At 50.9% G+C, this 17,342-nt stretch overlaps 1 protein-coding gene across 1 annotated transcript in view; it reads left to right on the top strand.

The window, feature by feature from the left end:
- Positions 1-17,342, top strand: part of inf2 (inverted formin 2) — a 102,112-nt gene that overhangs the window by 27,480 nt on the left and 57,290 nt on the right. The window lies entirely within an intron of this gene.

The following is a 17,342-nucleotide window of genomic DNA, read 5'->3' as shown; positions in this document are numbered from 1 at the left end:
GTGGGGCTGGAACTGACTGTGCACTAGCCCAGGGTGTCCTAACACAAACGCAGCAGACCACAACCAAAAGAGAGACCACTTCTGCGACATTTCGTCGTGCTCCACAGGATTCATCCAGGCATCGGAATCACATGCTGGGAAGGCTTTTGGCTTGCTGGACAGTTGCTCGAGTTGTCCTATGGCATCTGTTGTATCACTCCTCAGGCTCTGTGCTTGGGTTTCTCACAGGCGCAAGTAGCCATTTCTTTAGTGAGTAGCCAATATCCATCCTCGAAGGTGTGCAAGGGCCTGCAAAGGTGCTGCACCTGGGACTGTCTTATTTCATGGGCATTGTCGTAGCTTCCCGAAAACCTTGCACAGACCGGAGGTATTTACGGTGGTCAAAGACCAATTGTACATGAAGCGAGTGGCAGCCTTTCCTGTTGAAGGCGGCCATTGTCTGGTCTGCAGGAGCCTCGAGGGCCACATTGCATGCAGATAATCACACCCTGAACTGGAGGAATCCAGAGATGGCCTTGAATCCTGTAGCCCTCTTAACCTGACTCCGAATCGGTGGAGAAGCATAAACACCTGATGGCCCACTTGAGGTCCACTTGAACACGGCATCAACATTTGAATGCAGCAACGAGCGGCAGACGGGGAGACTCCACAGATATCCCCAGGAGATCTCGGATATGATCCCGAGGCATACAAATTCCGCCCCACAGTAACCTTCAACCCAACCGGCAATGGGTGCCCACCACTTCCCATAGGGTTCAGCTCATCCGCCATCACGGCGCACAGTTCAGAGAAGCATAGACTTCGGCGACACTGCTGCTCTGCAATTTGCAGGAGGTTGAACCTTGGGCATAGACTCTGCAGGGTATCATATTCTGTGCAAGAAAAGCCCCGCTGCACCTCCTCCCTGATCTCTTGCAGGCTCATGATCTTGGTGCCCCTCTAGCTGTTGCTGCCCCACTCCCCGGAGGGGTGCCTCCTGCAGCCCCGCTCCCCGGGACTGTGGAACTGGCTGCCCCGCTCCCCGGCACTGTGTCTCCTGCTGCCCCGCTCTCCTTGGCTGCAGTTCTTGATCTCTCTGCTGCTCCTCCTCTCTGGAGGTCTCGTAGGCTCAGTAAATAAGGCACATGGTAAATAGCTGTACTCGGTTCTCTGCACCTCCATCCTCTCCAACTCTGTACGTACAAATGACAATGCTGAGAAAGCACTCAAGGAGTATTCCATGCGATGCGAGCCAGGTTTGTCCCTCTTCCTGATTACTGCCTTACACACAGTCCCACACTCCCTGCCAGGCCACACTGTTTGTAATGGCTTCCTACTGCAGCCAGTGTTTTTTTTAAATTTAGAGTACCCAATTAACCTACCATGCACATCTTTGGGTTGTGTGGGTGAAACCCGCGCAGACACGGGGAGAATGTGCAAACACGGACAGTGACCCAGAGCCGGGATCGAACCTGGGACCTCGGCGCCGTGAGGCAGCAGGGCTACACCACTGTGCTGCCCTCTGCAGCCAGTGTTGATGTTCCACTGAGCTGCTGACAAGGTATTGAAGCGCTGTTGTTCCTGTGGATCTGTCAAAACATTAGAAAAATCTGGTAAAAATGGTGTTAACTGATGATTAATTACCTTCCCAACTCATACATAGAATCATAGAAACCCTACAGTGCAGAAGGAGGCCATTTGGCCCATCGGGTCTGCACTGACTCTCTGAAAGAGCACCCAATCCATGCCCACTCCCCCACCTAACCTTTTGGATACAAAAGGAGCAATTTAGAATGGCCAATCCACCTAACCTGCATAACTTAGGACAGTGGGAGGAAACCGGAGCACCCGGAGGAAACCCACGCAGACACGGGGAGAACGTGCAGACTCCGCACAGACAGTGATCCAAGGCTGTAATGGAACCTGGGTCCCTGGTGTTGTGAGGCAGCAGTGCTAACCACCGTGCCACTATGTGACCTCCTCTGAGCAGCCTGGTCGCCTTTGGGAGCACCCGGTAAAGATGGCAGAATTTCCTCCCAATACCGTTTGCCGACATTTTACCAGCCCGTCCCCAATGGTCTGACAAAACCCAGCCCGTGATCCTGATTCTCCAATCCACACTTCCTACGAGTGTCGCTCCTGCTGCAACTGGAGAAATCCCACCCATCCGCGCCATGTCAACTAACTTACATTTAGCAGAGCTGATGACATCAACAGGGCTTGCATTCTGTTTTAGGGTTTATCTAAGGGAACAATGTTAAAAATAACCTCCTATAAACCTCCAGAAACGCAATATTGCAAAAGAACTGCCCAACAAATAAAAACCTCAGCTTCAGATAAGACTATGTTGTCAGGGTATGTCGGGGAGGATTGTTAGGGTTTCAGAGGCTGCTCATTTTTCACTCGGTGCATAGACATTGACAATGTGTGCGATCAAACCAACATAAAACAGAGTCCATTCTGGATGGGATTAGCCGGGTCATTCTCACCCTGCTATCTAGCGGCACTCAGTCTTGTTTTTATGCCCCGGCGGGGAATGCGTCATTGCCTATACGGAGGAGCTCTTCTCGATGGAGCACCTCAGTGCTGGAAGAGATGGGGATGCCATTTGTAAATGGCACCCGATCTCTCAACGCCCCAACGCAACCCCCAAATCCCCCAATGTCCTAACTCACCTCAGGCCCCCCCCCCGCACCCTACCACATACCGGCAGTGCACCCCGGACCCGATCCCTGGTGTGTGCACAATGCCAGCTTGCCACTGCCAGCCTGGCACCGCACCCATCAGCCTGGCAGTGCCACATGGGCACCCTGGCAGTTCCACGCTGGTATCCAGGTGGTACAGCCAGGGTGTCCAGGTGGCACAGCCAGGCTGGAAGTGCTAAGGTGCCCAGGTGGCACCAACAGTGCCAGGGTGCCACCTGCCAGGAAGCCAACTACGCGGAGGCCTCCGATCACCTCCCCCCCCCAGTACTGTTCTGCCTGGTCCCAGTTTGCTGGGACCAGTACTAAATGGTGCCCGACTGGGGCCTCCTTGGCCAGACTCTAGATGCCAGGTGGCCGATCGATTTGGCGCCAGCACGGCTAAGTGGGTTCTTAAACTGGTTAGATTTTACAAGGCGTAACAGCCGTAAGGAATCACGGGGAGGTTTCTCCTAACCGTGTCCCACCCGGATTCCGGCAGGACTGGGCTGGTAGATCGCGCCCATTATCTCCAGTGGGCAATGCGGTGTATCTTGTGAACTCAAGTAAGAATGAAAGCAGTGTGTCTAACAATGCTCTGTGTCATTTCGAGGCTTCGTGGCTGGAGCTATGAAGAGAAATTGGCTGACTCAGAAAAAGCAGACGACAATCTGGTTTTGAAATTTTTGACAGCCTGTCTCCAGTGAGAAGAAAAGCACATATTTGAAAAAAAAAGTTCCAGCAAAATACAATTAGAAAAAAGGGATTAAATATTCTAACTCTAAAACATTCCCCCCCACCTTCACAATAGGATGTTCACGTTATCAAGAGTTCTTTAATGGACTGACACAACAGCAAATGAAGCACAAAGTTCACTTTGCCTGTAGGTATTAGCAAATATGAAACTGCTGCATTTTCCACTTTAGGATGTATGACTGTCGAATCAAAAAAGCATTTGTGCCAAAGTTGAAAAAAAAACTGCCCTCATATTTTGAGGTTAAGTTCAGAAGCTAAATGCTCTCATTTCTTTTTTGTTTTGGATCACTGTGACTTCTTTCAGAAACTGGGTACAGTGTTCTGCAGTAAGAATGGAATCTATTGTGTAATAGAAACAGTTGGGTGCATGTGGCTGAATCGTCCTGCATACAGCAGTAAAGAATGAGGCAGTAATGTTGGCAATGGTTCTGCTGGAATGAGCGTTTTGGTCTCTCAAATCTGCTGTAAGTAGTGTGTAACTTTCCCCAGTAAAATCAGTCACAGAGGCCCAGTACAGGCCTGCATAACCCCTACTATCTACATGAAGAAAGTTCAACCTCTTGAATTAAGAGGTCCTTGCAGACAAAAAGTAAATTAGCTAAATATGCCTTCAAAGGATTGAAACGTGAATTCAAGTGACCTTTTAAAAGAAAGGCCCGCTGATCTCTGCACGGACAACTGCCAAGTAAGTTTCTTTCTCATTGAATTCCTTCTCAACCAAAACCTAGAAGTAGTTCCTGAAATGTAAGTAGCACTTGGCAATGGTGGGATTCATCGAGTAAGGAGTTTTTTTTCTGAGACGAGACTGTTCAGCTAATTAACATTGCAGCTACTCAGTTGTTTGTGAGGTTGTGAAATGTGAGGTTATCCACATTGGTGGCAAAAACAGTAAGGCAGATTTTGAAAAGGAGAAGTGCAACGAGTCCTGGATGTCATGGTGGAACAGTCACTGAAGGTTGGCAGGCAGGTACAGCAGGCGGTGAGGAAAGTTAATGGCGTGTCAACCTTCACAGTGAGAGGATTTGAGTATAGAAGTAGGGATGTCTTTGTGCAATTATACAGGGCCTTCGTGAGGCGACACCTTGAGTATTGTGTGCAGGTTTGGTCTCCTAGTTTGAGAAAGGACATTCTTTCTATCGAGAGTGTCCAGTGAAGGTTCACCAGACTAATTCCTGGGATGGCAGGACTGACATATGAAGAAAGATCGGATTGACTGGGCGTGTACTCACTGGAGTTTAAAAGAATAAGAGGGAATCTCATCGAAACATATAAATTTCTGATGGGACTGGACAGGCTAGACGTGGGAAGATGTTCCCTAAGTTGGGACGTCCAGAACCAGGGGTCACAGCCTAAGAATAAGGGGTAAGCTATTCAGGACTGAGATGAGGAAGAACTTCTTCTCTCAGAGAGTTGTGAAATTCTCTACCACAGAAAGCTGTTGGGGCCAGTTCGTTGGATATAATCAAGAGGGAGCTGGGCGTGGCCCTTGCAGCTAAAGGGATCAAGGGGTATGGAGAGAAAGCAGGAGTGAGACTCTGAATTGCATGATCATATTGAAAGGTTGTGCAGGCTCAAGGGCCGAATGGCCTATTGCTGCACCTATTTTCTATGTTTCCATGTTTCAAATATCGAAATAACCTACCCCCGAAATCCCAGAAGTACTGATTTCCCAAACGATCATGGTGGCATTAATCACAGGAAGCGGTCTGATTGCAGATGGTGACCAGACAAGCTACACCCCGTCATGGGGTGGCCAAATGCCTTCCCTTTATGACCCCATTACTGCCCTGCCATGTCCCTGACCACCCAGGGTTCCCATGGTCTCCGAGCCCCCCAGTGTGGTCATCACATCTGGTCTCCGGTGGTGAAAACCAGTAGTGATTCTTGCCGGTCTTGGCTTCACCAGCGGTGGGGAGGAGGGTGAGTAAGAGAATCCTGGGAGCCAGGAGAGTCTAGATTGAAACAGTGTGAACATATTTAAATGCTTATTTAAATATGCTTATCTGAGTCGCGCCCAATGAGGGCGTGAACCAGATTGCATCAGGTGTCACGGGCATCGCACTCTTGTTAGGCACCCAGCGCAAACCCCATTTAGAGGCTCTCCCATTCTCCCTGAATAGTGGGATGTGCACCGGTCAAAACAAAGGTGGAGAATTGCTCCCCCCACCCCCATCCCACCCTCAAGTATAAATCATTGTCAAAACGGCATGTATAACTATCAGATACAGTTGAAGTTAACAAAAGCCACAATTGAGTGTTAAAAATGCTTTGGAAGAAACAACTGATCAGGTAGCTGTCATAATATACACCAGTATATCATGGTGCAGACACACACTGATGGACACACAGTGGGACCAATCAACATACACAACACCGCAGCCAATCACCAGTGAGAGCACACGCACTATAAAGACAGGGAGCATCAGCGTTCCCAGTCTTTCGAGTTGCAGCTAGCTAGGAGGACAGAGCTCACAGCCTGCACCACAGACATTCACCATGTGCTGAATGCATCGACTGGTTAGGACAAGGCAGAGGTCTTTAGTTAAAGCTAGTATTGTATTAACCCACAGTCTATGTATGTTTAAACAGTTAATGATTCAATAAAATAGTGTTGCACTATTTCAAGTGTTGGTGATCTGTATGTGATCCAGAACACCCAACACAGTAGCAATTCCATGGTAATGCTTTATAAGTTTTGTTAGTGTCCAGAAAAGCCACATAGGCTCTTAGATTTAGCATGGTGGTTAGGATTGAGTAGGATATGGCTGAAATGCAAATGTATTCGTTTTGTATTCATTTCCACTATTGAAGATGTAGCAGTAGGTATAAATGGTATACATTTTGATTCTTTGAATGTAAATGCTTAAATGGCCTTAGCTCGGTTTGAGATACTAAAGATTGATCAGGTTGCTGGACCCGATAACATTTAACTTCAAATGCTGTAGAAAATCAGAAAGGTACTATGCAAGCCATCAATTTAGCTGACTAATAGCTCTTTGAGAACTGGATTAGTTTGGATAACTGAAGAACGGGATTGATGCATTTATGCTTGCACACATGTGCCAAGCCCCGTTCACTGATGTCGAGATAAGAACTCATGAACAGAAGGAGGCTATTCCACCCCTTGAGCTCGTTCTGCCATTATGGCTGATCTGTATTATCTTCATTTACCCAGTTTTATTCCACATCTTTTAAGAAAAGCTCTGTAATTCATGTTTTTAAATTGGCGCGAATGACATATTTAAACTGTTGCATAGTGACGAATAATTTAAAGTTTGAAATAATATGCCACCCAGCACAAATATTTTTCACTTAAAAAGCATCATTTTGCTGATGTTTGGGGACTTCAAATGATTAATACAATGGAAAACAATGTGACAGTGGACTTAGAAAAGCATTTTCTTAGAGCTCCTGTACTCTGGTGCAGGGGGCTTTGGGAGAAGGGAGAGAGATAGCGAGTGGGCACGAGAGGTGGGAAGGGAGAGTGGGCATTGGGGGGGGGGGGGGGGGGGAGAAAGGAAAAGAGTGGACATAAGGGTAGGGAAGGAAGAGAGAGAGAGAGAGAGAGAGTGTGAGAGTGTGCAAGAGGTAGACTTCGGCCTACAGATCCCAGGGTGGGGGTCTGAAAACGAAGCCAAGTAAGGGCCCCACAAACTGTAAATCCGCCTCTGTTCCAGAGTTCTGGCCAACATTTATCCCAGAGCCAACGCATGTAGAAACATAATTTGGTCATTTATTCTTGTGGGGTCTCTCATGTGCAGATTGAAAACTGTTTCCATTACTGCAGTGATTACACTTCAAAAATACTTAAGCGGCTATAAAACACATTTACATACAAGCCTTTCTGGAGTAAGAAAAACACCAATTTATTTCTGCTAGCTTATAAATTCCTATTTGTGGACTGTTAGCTTGTTCAATCCCGATTTGGTTGCATATCCTATACAATGTTATGCATCAAGTACAGAACTACACAATTAAGGGTGGTGCCCTGGCGCAGTGGTTAGCACTGCTGCCTCACGCGGTTGAAGACCCGGGTTTGATCCCGGCACTGGGTCACTGTCCGTGTGGAGTTTGCACATTATCCCAGTTTTTGCGTGGGTCTCACTCTCACAACCCAAAAATGTGCAAGGGTAGGTGGACTGGCCATGCTAAATTGCCCCTTAATTGTGGAAAGAAAATTGGCTACTTTAAAATTTACAAAAAAAGAACTTCGCAATCTACAGCACAGGAATAGATTATCCAGCTCAAGCAGTCCATGCTGGCCTATGCTGCACACAAACCTCCTTATCTAACTTTTATCAGCATAACCCCATCTTCCTTTCCCTTCAGGAGTGGTTTGTGAATGATATGAAATATTGACACTGAAGTAAGGGAATGTTTCAAACAGTGAACCGAGAAATATTATCCAAGACATTCTAAAATCACCAAGTAACCTGCTGGAAAATGCAATTTTTCTGTTTCGCTATAATGAATACTAAATAAATAGATTTAGATATCATTAAGAATCATGGGTTGCAAGCCACTTGTCAGAACAGGAAACCAAACAGGAAACCATACTCGAAGAGAGAATTGTCTCTTCAGTGTCATAGCTCTACCTCGGAGGTACTCACCCTTTAAACTAACATCACACTGGAAGCACTGAATTTTTCTTAATATCTGCCAAGATATACTGTACTAAATTTCAAAGATACCCAGTAGGATGGGCAATGGAGGCTGGCCTTGCCAGCAGCTCCCACGTCCTGTGAATGAAGAAGTTGAAAAAAACCTAATCAATTAGCATTCCGCTATGATAACGTTCGCTTAGTGCATCTCAAGTGGTTTCCACTTATCCTTGTCAAGGAGCAGCCAACAATTCCAAGTCTGAAAGGCAGGAAACTAGAAAATTAAGCTGTACAAAAACAACTGCATCCTGATTCACTGACCCAACCATTTCCTGGATTTGAAAGATCGTTTTATTGATCCATAACTTTTAAGAAGCAAAAGTATTGTTCTTTTGGCTGGTAATGAGGTGCAACAGGATAAAAATTACAGGATGGAAAATTATCAGGGGGCCACTGTGCGCTCTCAATGTCCAGACGTCCGCATTAAAAACATGAATGTATCTTAAACTATAATCCAAGTTTTGATAATGAGTTTGCCATGTAGATTGTATTGAAAATTCAACTTCCACTAAATCCTTGATTGGTTTGCTTTAATTTACACGGATTCATTCACACAGTCAAATCTTGAGACTTCTTACGAGGGAAAACAAGGTCTAAATAAGTTCAGTTCAGCTCAGCATTGGGGTTTGTCAACAGTTTACAGCTCATCCACCCAAACTCCCAAGGCATGGCTGCTTAATCGATTAAGTACTTGTGCCTGTGGCGCAGCAAACCCTAAAAGACTTTGGGGTAATTGGTGGTCCCGGAAGCACTCTCCCACCACCAAATTCGTGAAGGTAACAATTGCAGCAAAATCCAAGTTGAGAGTCACAACTGCCAAAGAAATTAGCAGCAGTGCCTTCCTTGTTGTTTGAACTTACCACAGTGTTAAACCGCAGCATCTTTCTCCGAAAGCTCCTCAAGAGTCACACAAAAAAAAATGATAACTGCGCTTTGAATCACCCTTTCTTCTGTGCGTCTTTAGTGACCACTGACAAGTCCGAGGCGAGTGAACGAGAGAAACAAGATTTATTAAGAAGTGATAGGGTACAATACTATCCTAGATCGCAGCTGGGTCTGAGGTGTCGACCTTTATATTACAGATTATTAGAGTGTCCATGGGCTCCTCCCCCCTCAGCGGGGAAGCTCGTACTCCACCTCATGGGGAGACTAATTGCTTCTACCCCGTAGGTCTCATGTGCGTTATAACAACATCCAAAACAGTGAGTGCCTCAGAGAGGGATATAAACTGGCATTGATCTCCTCCCCTGCTTTTCTCCAATTGAGATTGCACCACCTTTTGTAGCAGAAAGGATTCTGAATCCATGCGCTCTCGAAATATATCTTAAGTGGGCTCTGTGGGGATAGTCAAGACTTAACAACATGTTGAAAATAAAAAAAGAATAGTCTTTTTTAAACCTGAATTCCACAAAATGATCACAAAGGGTAATTCTGCGAGGTCAGTCTGCCAAAGTAATGAATGTCCACGCTCATGAACTTCCAGTACATTCTTTTAGCAGGTGAGCTTTTAGTCATTGATGTGGAATTGCAATGCTACTCTGAGGTATACGGCTGATTCATAGGAACAGGAGTAGGCCATTCAGCCCCTCGTTGCTGTCCCACCATTCAATATGATCATGGCTGATCTGTGACCTAACTCCATCTACCGGCCTTTGGTCCATATTTTTTAATATCTTTGCTTAACAAAAATCTATCTCGAATTTAAAACTAACAACTGATTTAGCTTCAACTGCTGTGTGTGGGAGAGATTTCCAAACCTCTTTTTAAGTGAAGAGGTTCTTCCGAACATCTCCCTTGAATGGTCTGGCCCTCGTTTCTAGACCATGCCCCCTAGTTTTAGAATCTCCAACAAGTGGAAATAGTTTATCTTTATCTACCCTGTCTTTCCCTGTTAATATCATGAATATTTCGATCAGATCACTTCTTAACCTTCTAAATTCTAGCGAAAACAGGCCTAATTTGAGTACTCTCTCCTCGTAATTTTATACCAGTGTCCAGGTAAACGTACGTTGCACTTCCTACAAGGCCAAAATACCATTCCGAAGGTGTGGTGCCTAGAACTCCTGGGGTCAGACGTGGGGTCTAACCAGAGATTTGTATTGTTGCAGCATAACGTTTGTGTCTTTATATTCCAATCCTCTCGATATAAAGGCTAGCGTTCCATTAGCCTTTAGATTATTTTCTGCACTTGTTCCTGGCATTTTAAGGACCCATGCACCTGAACCCTCAAGTCTCTTTGGACACCACTGTACCGAACCTCTTTCTATTTAAAAAGTACTCTGCTTTATCCTTTTATGGTCCAAAATGGATAACCTCACACTTGCTTGCATTAAATTCCATCTCCCACAATTTTGGCCATTCACCTGGTCTGTCAATATCTCCTTGCAATGTTATGCTATCATCTGGGCTGTCTACATTGCCACCTAACTTTGTATCATCCGCAAATTTGGACATTTGACTTCTATGCCATCATCCAAGTCATTAATGATAATAATACTAACAATAATAATAATAATGTGAATAATTGAGGCCCCCCACAGATCTCTGTGGTACACCACAAGATCTGCCCTTCACATAATCAGTGCTGGCTGTCCCTGATCAATCAAAATGTTTTGAGGTGTTCAGTTACCTCATCCCTGACTATAGACTCCAGCAATTCCCCCACCACAGATGTTAAGGTAACCAGTCTGTAATTCCCTGGTTTTCTCTTTTAAAAAAAGTGACAATCCAGAGGAACTCCTCCTGAGTTCCCCATTGCTATCTAACCACATTTACGTCACTATTTTAGGCCCTGGGGAATTTCGCCCCGATCAATCCTACACTTAGGGTGGGTTTTAACTAAATGGGAACAAAGTTCCATAGTGAGCTTGTTTAGCTGCGTGTGTCCCAGTGCTCACAGCACCGAGAAACACAACATTATAAAACAGCATTCGGGTTAGATACGGAGCCTCAGCAGGGAACGCGTGGCCGAGGCCACACATAGCCCCGTTTTGAGCATTGGAGGAGGTTTGCTCATCGGGACTCCTCAGTGTAGCGAGAGATTAGGATGCCATTTTTAAATGGTATCTCGATCTCTGGAGCCCCCAAAATGATCCCCAACGCCCCCCACCAAACCCCAACACACTATGGGAGCCCCCCCCCAAACACCCACTCATGGCAGCCTCACAAAAAATGCCAACTTAGTACCTTACTGTGCCAACCTGGCACCGCCCTTGCCAGCCAGCGGTGCCACCTGGGCACCTTGGCAGTGCCAGCGAGACCCCCATAAGTGCCGTTCCGTCTGGTCCCAGTTTGTGGTGCTCACCCGAGGTCTCCAAGAAAACAGGGATAGACCCCAATACCTGAGGTACCTCGGGAAGCTGCACATTAAAGTGAGACTAGCCGTCTTGCTTTAATATACAGATTTGCCTAAAAGTGATCTTGCCCACAATGGGCGGGATTTACATCACGTCTCGCAAGATCGCATTAGATCTTGCGAGGCGTTGCAAGGCGGTACATCCCAGAAGCGGGATCTCCCGGCTTCTATAGGCCATGCTGTGGCACGCCGTGCTGCTTTTCAGGTACTGCGTGGCCATTCGATCGCGTCCTTAGAATTATTTTCACCACTGGAGAGCTGAAATCGCTGGCCAGACCGGCTCCTCAGAGATCGGGCCACCATTTTGAAAGGATGCCCCAATCTCCAAGGAGAGCTTATGGATCACAACCCCATCCATGGGCAATGTCACCCACCCCCAAGTGATGACACCCCCTTTTCAGGTCTTCCCCTGGCCCCTTTCGGGCCCCACCTTCACCACCCCCCCCCCCAACCTTCTAGAGGCCCCTTCATACTCGTCCTGCACGACCACCCTTCATACCTTTTGTAGCGCACAAAGACTCCATGAGACGAAAAGAGTGAAGTCGATGAGGCTTTATTAAGCGTGTCTGTTCCCCAGCAGCCCGATAGTAAACTGGCCTGCGGGGGAAGGCACCGGCTTCTTATACTTCGTCTTCAGGGCTGAGGTCAACGGCCAACCAGGACCCGGGATCTGTCAGCCAATGACATTAGGGCTTCCAGTCCCACATGACCCCCAATACATACTACCACATTCACCCCTTGTCAAAAATGAACACGGCGGGGTGATGCTTCGTATGGTGGTAAGGGTTTACAGGGCTGGTCCTGGGAGGATAGAACAGTTACATGGTAGTACAGTATTGGACAGTATCGTCCTGTTACAACTATTTACAGAGGGTATAGGAAAAACAAAATGTTCATTGAACAGTCCATCTTTGTTTTACATCGACGCCACGAGTCGGTCGGGCGGTCTGGTCGTCCGTGTCGATCGCCTCGGCCCCCGCGGTGGTGGTGGTGCTTGTACCAGCGTTGTCGCCTCCGGGAGCCGCACGGTTTCAGCTGTCGGTGCAAAGGGGAGGGGGACTGATCCTCCTGGGAAGGGGGCGGTCGCGGGATGCGGCGGTGGCAGGAAGGGGGGCGGTTGGGTTGATGGTGTCGGGGGGGTGTGCGTGGTGCCGGCGGGCGCCAGATCCCGCAGGGAGACCGTGTCCTGTCGGCCGTCGGGGTACTCCACGTAGGTGTACTGGGGGTTTGAGTGGAGGAGGTGAACCCTTTCGACCAACGGGTCCGCCTTATGTGCCCGCACATGCTTTCGGAGCAGGATGGGTCCTGGGGCCGCCAGCCAGGTCGGCAGCGACGTTCCAGAGGAGGACCTCCTAGGGAAGACAAGGAGACGCTCGTGAGGCGTTTGATTAGTGCTTGTACATAATAACGACCGGATGGAATGGAGAACGTCCGGGAGGACCTCCTGCCACCGTGAAACTGGGAGATCCCTGGACCGTAGGGCCAGTAGGACGGCCTTCCAGACCGTGCCGTTCTCCCTTTCTACTTGCCCGTTCCCCCGGGGGTTGTAGCTGGTCGTCCTGCTTGAGGCTATGCCCTTGCTGAGCAGGAACTGGCGCAGCTCGTCACTCATGAAAGAGGAGCCCCTGTCGCTGTGGACGTATGCGGGGTAACCGAACAGCGTGAAGATGCTGTTCAGGGCTTTAATGACTGTGGCCGCGGTCATGTCGGAGCAGGGAATGGCAAAAGGGAAGCGGGAGTATTCGTCCACTACATTAAGGAAATATGCGTTGCGGTCGGTGGAGGGGAGGGGCCCTTTGAAATCGAGACTGAGGCGTTCAAAGGGGCGGGAAGCCTTAAATCAGGTGCGCTCCATCTGGCCTGAAAAAATGCGGCTTGCATTCCGCGCAGATGTGGCAGTCCCTTGTGACTGTACGGACCTCTTCTAAAGAGTATGGGAGATTGCGGGACTTGATGAAGTGGTAAAACCGAGTGACCCCCGGGTGGCAGAGGTCCTCGTGGAGGGTTTGGAGGCGGTTAATTTGTGCGTTGGTACATGTGCCGCGGGATAGGGCATCGGACGGCTCGTTCAGCTTTCCGGGCCGGTACAAGATCTCATAGTTAAAGGTGGAGAGCTCGATCCTCCACCTTAAGATCTTGTCATTTTTAATCTTGCCCCGCTGTGCATTATCGAACATGAAGGCTACCGACCGTTGGTCAGTGAGGAGAGTGAATCTCCTGCCGGCCAGGTAATGCCTCCAATGTCGCACAGCTTCCACTATGGCTTGGGCTTCCTTTTCCACTGAGGAGTGGCGGATTTCTGAGGCGTGGAGGGTTCGGGAGAAAAAGGCCACGGGTCTGCCCGCTTGGTTAAGGGTGGCCGCCAGAGCTACGTCGGAGGCGTCGCTCTCGACCTGGAAGGGGAGGGACTCGTCGATGGCGCGCATCGTGGCCTTTGCGATGTCCGCTTTGATGCGGCTGAAGGCCTGGCAAGCCTCTGTCGACAGAGGGAAGGTCGTGGTCTGTATTAGGGGGCGGGCCTTGTCTGCGTACTGGGGGACCCACTGGGCGTAGTACGAAAAGAACCCCAGGCAGCGTTTCAGGGCTTTTGGGCAGTGCGGGAGGGGAAATTCCATGAGTGCGCGCATACGTTCGAGGTCGGGGCCTATTATCCCATTGCGCACTATGTAGCCCAGAATGGCTAGCCGATCGGTGCTAAAAACGCACTTGTCCTCGTTGTACGTGAGGTTCAAGGCTTTGGCGGTCTGGAGGAATTTTTGGAGGTTGGCGTCGTGGTCCTGCTGATCGTGGCCGCAGATGGTTACATTGTCGAGGTACGGGAACGTGGCCCGTAATCCATGTTGATCAACCATTCGGTCCATCTCCCGTTGGAAGACCGAGACCCCGTTTGTGACGCCAAAAGGGACCCGTAGGAACTGGTATAAATCGCCCGTCTGCCTCGAAGGCTGTGTACTTGCGGTCACTTGGGCGGATGGGGAGCTGATGGTAGGCAGACTCGAGGTCCACGGTGGAGAAGACTTTATACTGGGCAATCCGATTGACCATGTCGGATATGCGGGGGAGAGGGTACGCGTCTAGTTGTGTGTACCTGTTGATGGTCTGGCTATAGTCAATGACCATCCTTTGTTTCTCCCCTGTCTTCACTACACCACCTGCGCTCTCCAGGGACTATTGCTGGCCTGGATTACGCCCTCCTTTAGTAGCCGCTGGACTTCGGACCGAATGAAGGTCCGGTCCTGGGCGCTGTACCGTCTGCTCCTAGTGGCGACGGGTTTGCAATCCGGGGTGAGGTTCGCAAACAAGGACGGGGGTTGCACCTTGAGGGTAGCGAGGCCGCAGATAGTGAGTGGGGGTATTGGGCCGCCGAATTTAAACGTAAGGCTCTGTAGATTACATTGGAAGTCTAATCCCAGTAATGTGGGGGCACAGAGTTGGGGAAGGACGTTAATTTGTAGTTTTTGAATTCCCTCCCCTGTACCGTTAGGGTGACTATGCAGAATCCCTGGATCTGTACGGCTTGGGATCCTGCAGCTAGGCAAATCTTTTGTGCGCTGGGGTAGGTAGTTAAGGAACAGCGTCTTACCGTGTCGGGGTGTATAAAACTTTCCGTGCTCCCGGAGTCGACTAGGCATGGCGTCTCGTGGCCGTTAATTAGGACCGTTGTCGTCGTCGTCTGGAGAGTCCGGGGCCGAGCCTGATCGAGCGTAACCGAAGCGAGCCGTGGTTGTAGTAGTGGGGTGTGGTCCGTTGTTGCCGTCCAAGATGGCGTCGGGGATGGACAAAATGGCTGCCCCCATACATCGCACGTGGCTGGGGGGTCACAAGATGGCGTCGGGGGTGGACAAAATGGCCGCCCCCATGCGTCGTACAGGTCGGGGGCGGTCCAAGATGGCGGCGCCCCTCCTCCCCTCGTGGTGGTCGGGACCCAAAATGGCGGCGTCTGCGGGTCGCACATGGTGTGCTGGGGGGTCTGGGAGCGCTAGGACCGCGCGGAGTTCCTTCACTGCGAGCGCCAGGGCCGCGGGCGCTAGGACCGCGCGGAGCTCCCTCTCTGCGAACGCCAGGGCCGCGGGCGCTAGGACCGCGCGGAGCTCCCTCTCTGCGAGCGCCAGGGCCGCGGGCGCTAGGACCGGGCGGAGCTCCCTCGCCGGGGACAGCGGTGGTCGGGGCCCAGGTAAGTTGCGCCGGCGGGTCAGGCGTGGGGCGCGGGACGGGGGTGAGGGCCCAGGTCGGCGGCACCGGCGGGACAGGCGTGGGGCGCGGGGTGAGGGCCCAGGTCGGCGGGTCAGGCGTGGGGCGCGGGACGGGGGTGAGGGCCCAGGTCGGCGGCGCCGGCGGGACAGGCGTGGGGCGGCGAACGCTAGGACCACACGGAGCTCCCTCACCGGGGACAGCGGTGGTCGGGGCCCAAGTCGGCGGAGCCGGCGGGTCAGGCGTGGGGCGCGGGAGGGGGGTGAGGGTGGCGTTCGGGACGCGAAAGACGCATTCCTCTCCGTGGAGAGTGTTGGCCGGCACCCAAATCGGGAGCGCCGGCGGCGGGTCGTACATGGACTGCGGGGAGGGGGGTTGGGGAGCTTGGCGGCGTGCAGGGCTCCCAGTTCTCCCGGGGCCGCGGTGGTCGGGACCCAGAGCGGCTGCGCCTGCCGGTCGCACATGGCGTGCTGGGTGGGTTGGGAGGCATAGACTGCCTGTAGGGCTCCCTCTGGCCCCGGGACGGCGGCGACCTCGCGGGATCGGCACACCACCGCATAGTGGCCCTTTTTCCCGCAGCTATTGCAGATGGCTGCGCGGGCCGGACAGCGTTGTCGGGGGTGGTTCGCCTGGCCGCAGAAATAACAGCGGGCGCCCCCGGTGCGACTCGGCGTTTGGGCCGCGCAAGCCTGTGGGGTGTCCGGGAGGGGGGGGGTTGCCGCGACGGGTACGTACGGGGCCCAATGGCCTGCCGCGCGGTCGGGGCCGTAGGCGCGGGTAGCGCGGCGTAGAACTCGTCCATCGATTCTTCGGGAGCTTGCCGTCTCGTCGCGAGCTGGTAGCGAGCGTAGATTTGGTTAACTGGGCGGACATAGACTTTTCAGTGCTGCGAACGCCGTCTGGAAATAGTGGGTGTCTTCAATGAGGGTGAAAATCTCCGTGCTCACCCTCGAGTGCAGGACCTGCAGTTTTTGTTCGTCTGAGACCCGGCCAGTGGTCGGTCTGAGGTAGGCCTCGAAGCAAGTCTGCCAGTGTTTGAAGGCTGCTGCCGCATTCACTGCGTGGGGGCTGATCCTCAGGCATTCTGGAATGATCCTGAGCTCCATAGTCCTTTTTAGGCACGCTTAACAAATTGTAGCGCACAAAGACTCCATGAGACGAAAAGAGTGAAGTCGATGAGGCTTTATTAAGCATGTCTGTTCCCCAGCAGCCCGATAGTAAACTGGCCTGCGGGGGAAGGCACCGGCTTCTTATACTTCGCCTTCAGGGCTGAGGTCAACGGCCAACCAGGACCCGGGATCTGTCAGCCAATGACATTAGGGCTTCCAGTCCCACATGACCCCCAATACATACTACCACACCTTTCCTCCGCCCTCCTTTCATGGGCATGGCTCCCCCAGGCCCGGACTCTTGGCACTCCCACCCTGGCAGTTCCCCTGCCAGCTTTGCAGTGCCACCTAGATACTTTGGTAGTGCCAGGGTGGCAGTGCCAATATGCCAGCCTTACAGTGCCAAGGTGCCCGCATTCTAGGGGGAAGGCCAGAGGGCCACCTTGCACTGTCGTCGAGTTCCCAGAGGCCTCTGATGGCCAGGGTGCCATTTCGCCTAGTCAATGTTTGTATGGTCCCAGCTGGGGACTCCCCAGGGAGGCCGTTCGATGATACTGAGAAACGTTTCCATTAAATTGAGCCCAATATCTCTATTTTCAGCTTTTACGGG

This window comes from Scyliorhinus torazame, chromosome 2, assembly GCF_047496885.1.
Source record: "Scyliorhinus torazame isolate Kashiwa2021f chromosome 2, sScyTor2.1, whole genome shotgun sequence".
NCBI classification, from domain to species: Eukaryota; Metazoa; Chordata; class Chondrichthyes; order Carcharhiniformes; family Scyliorhinidae; genus Scyliorhinus; species Scyliorhinus torazame.
The sequence above is the reverse complement of the archived record's forward strand: the minus strand, read 5'-3'. Positions and strand labels throughout refer to the sequence as shown.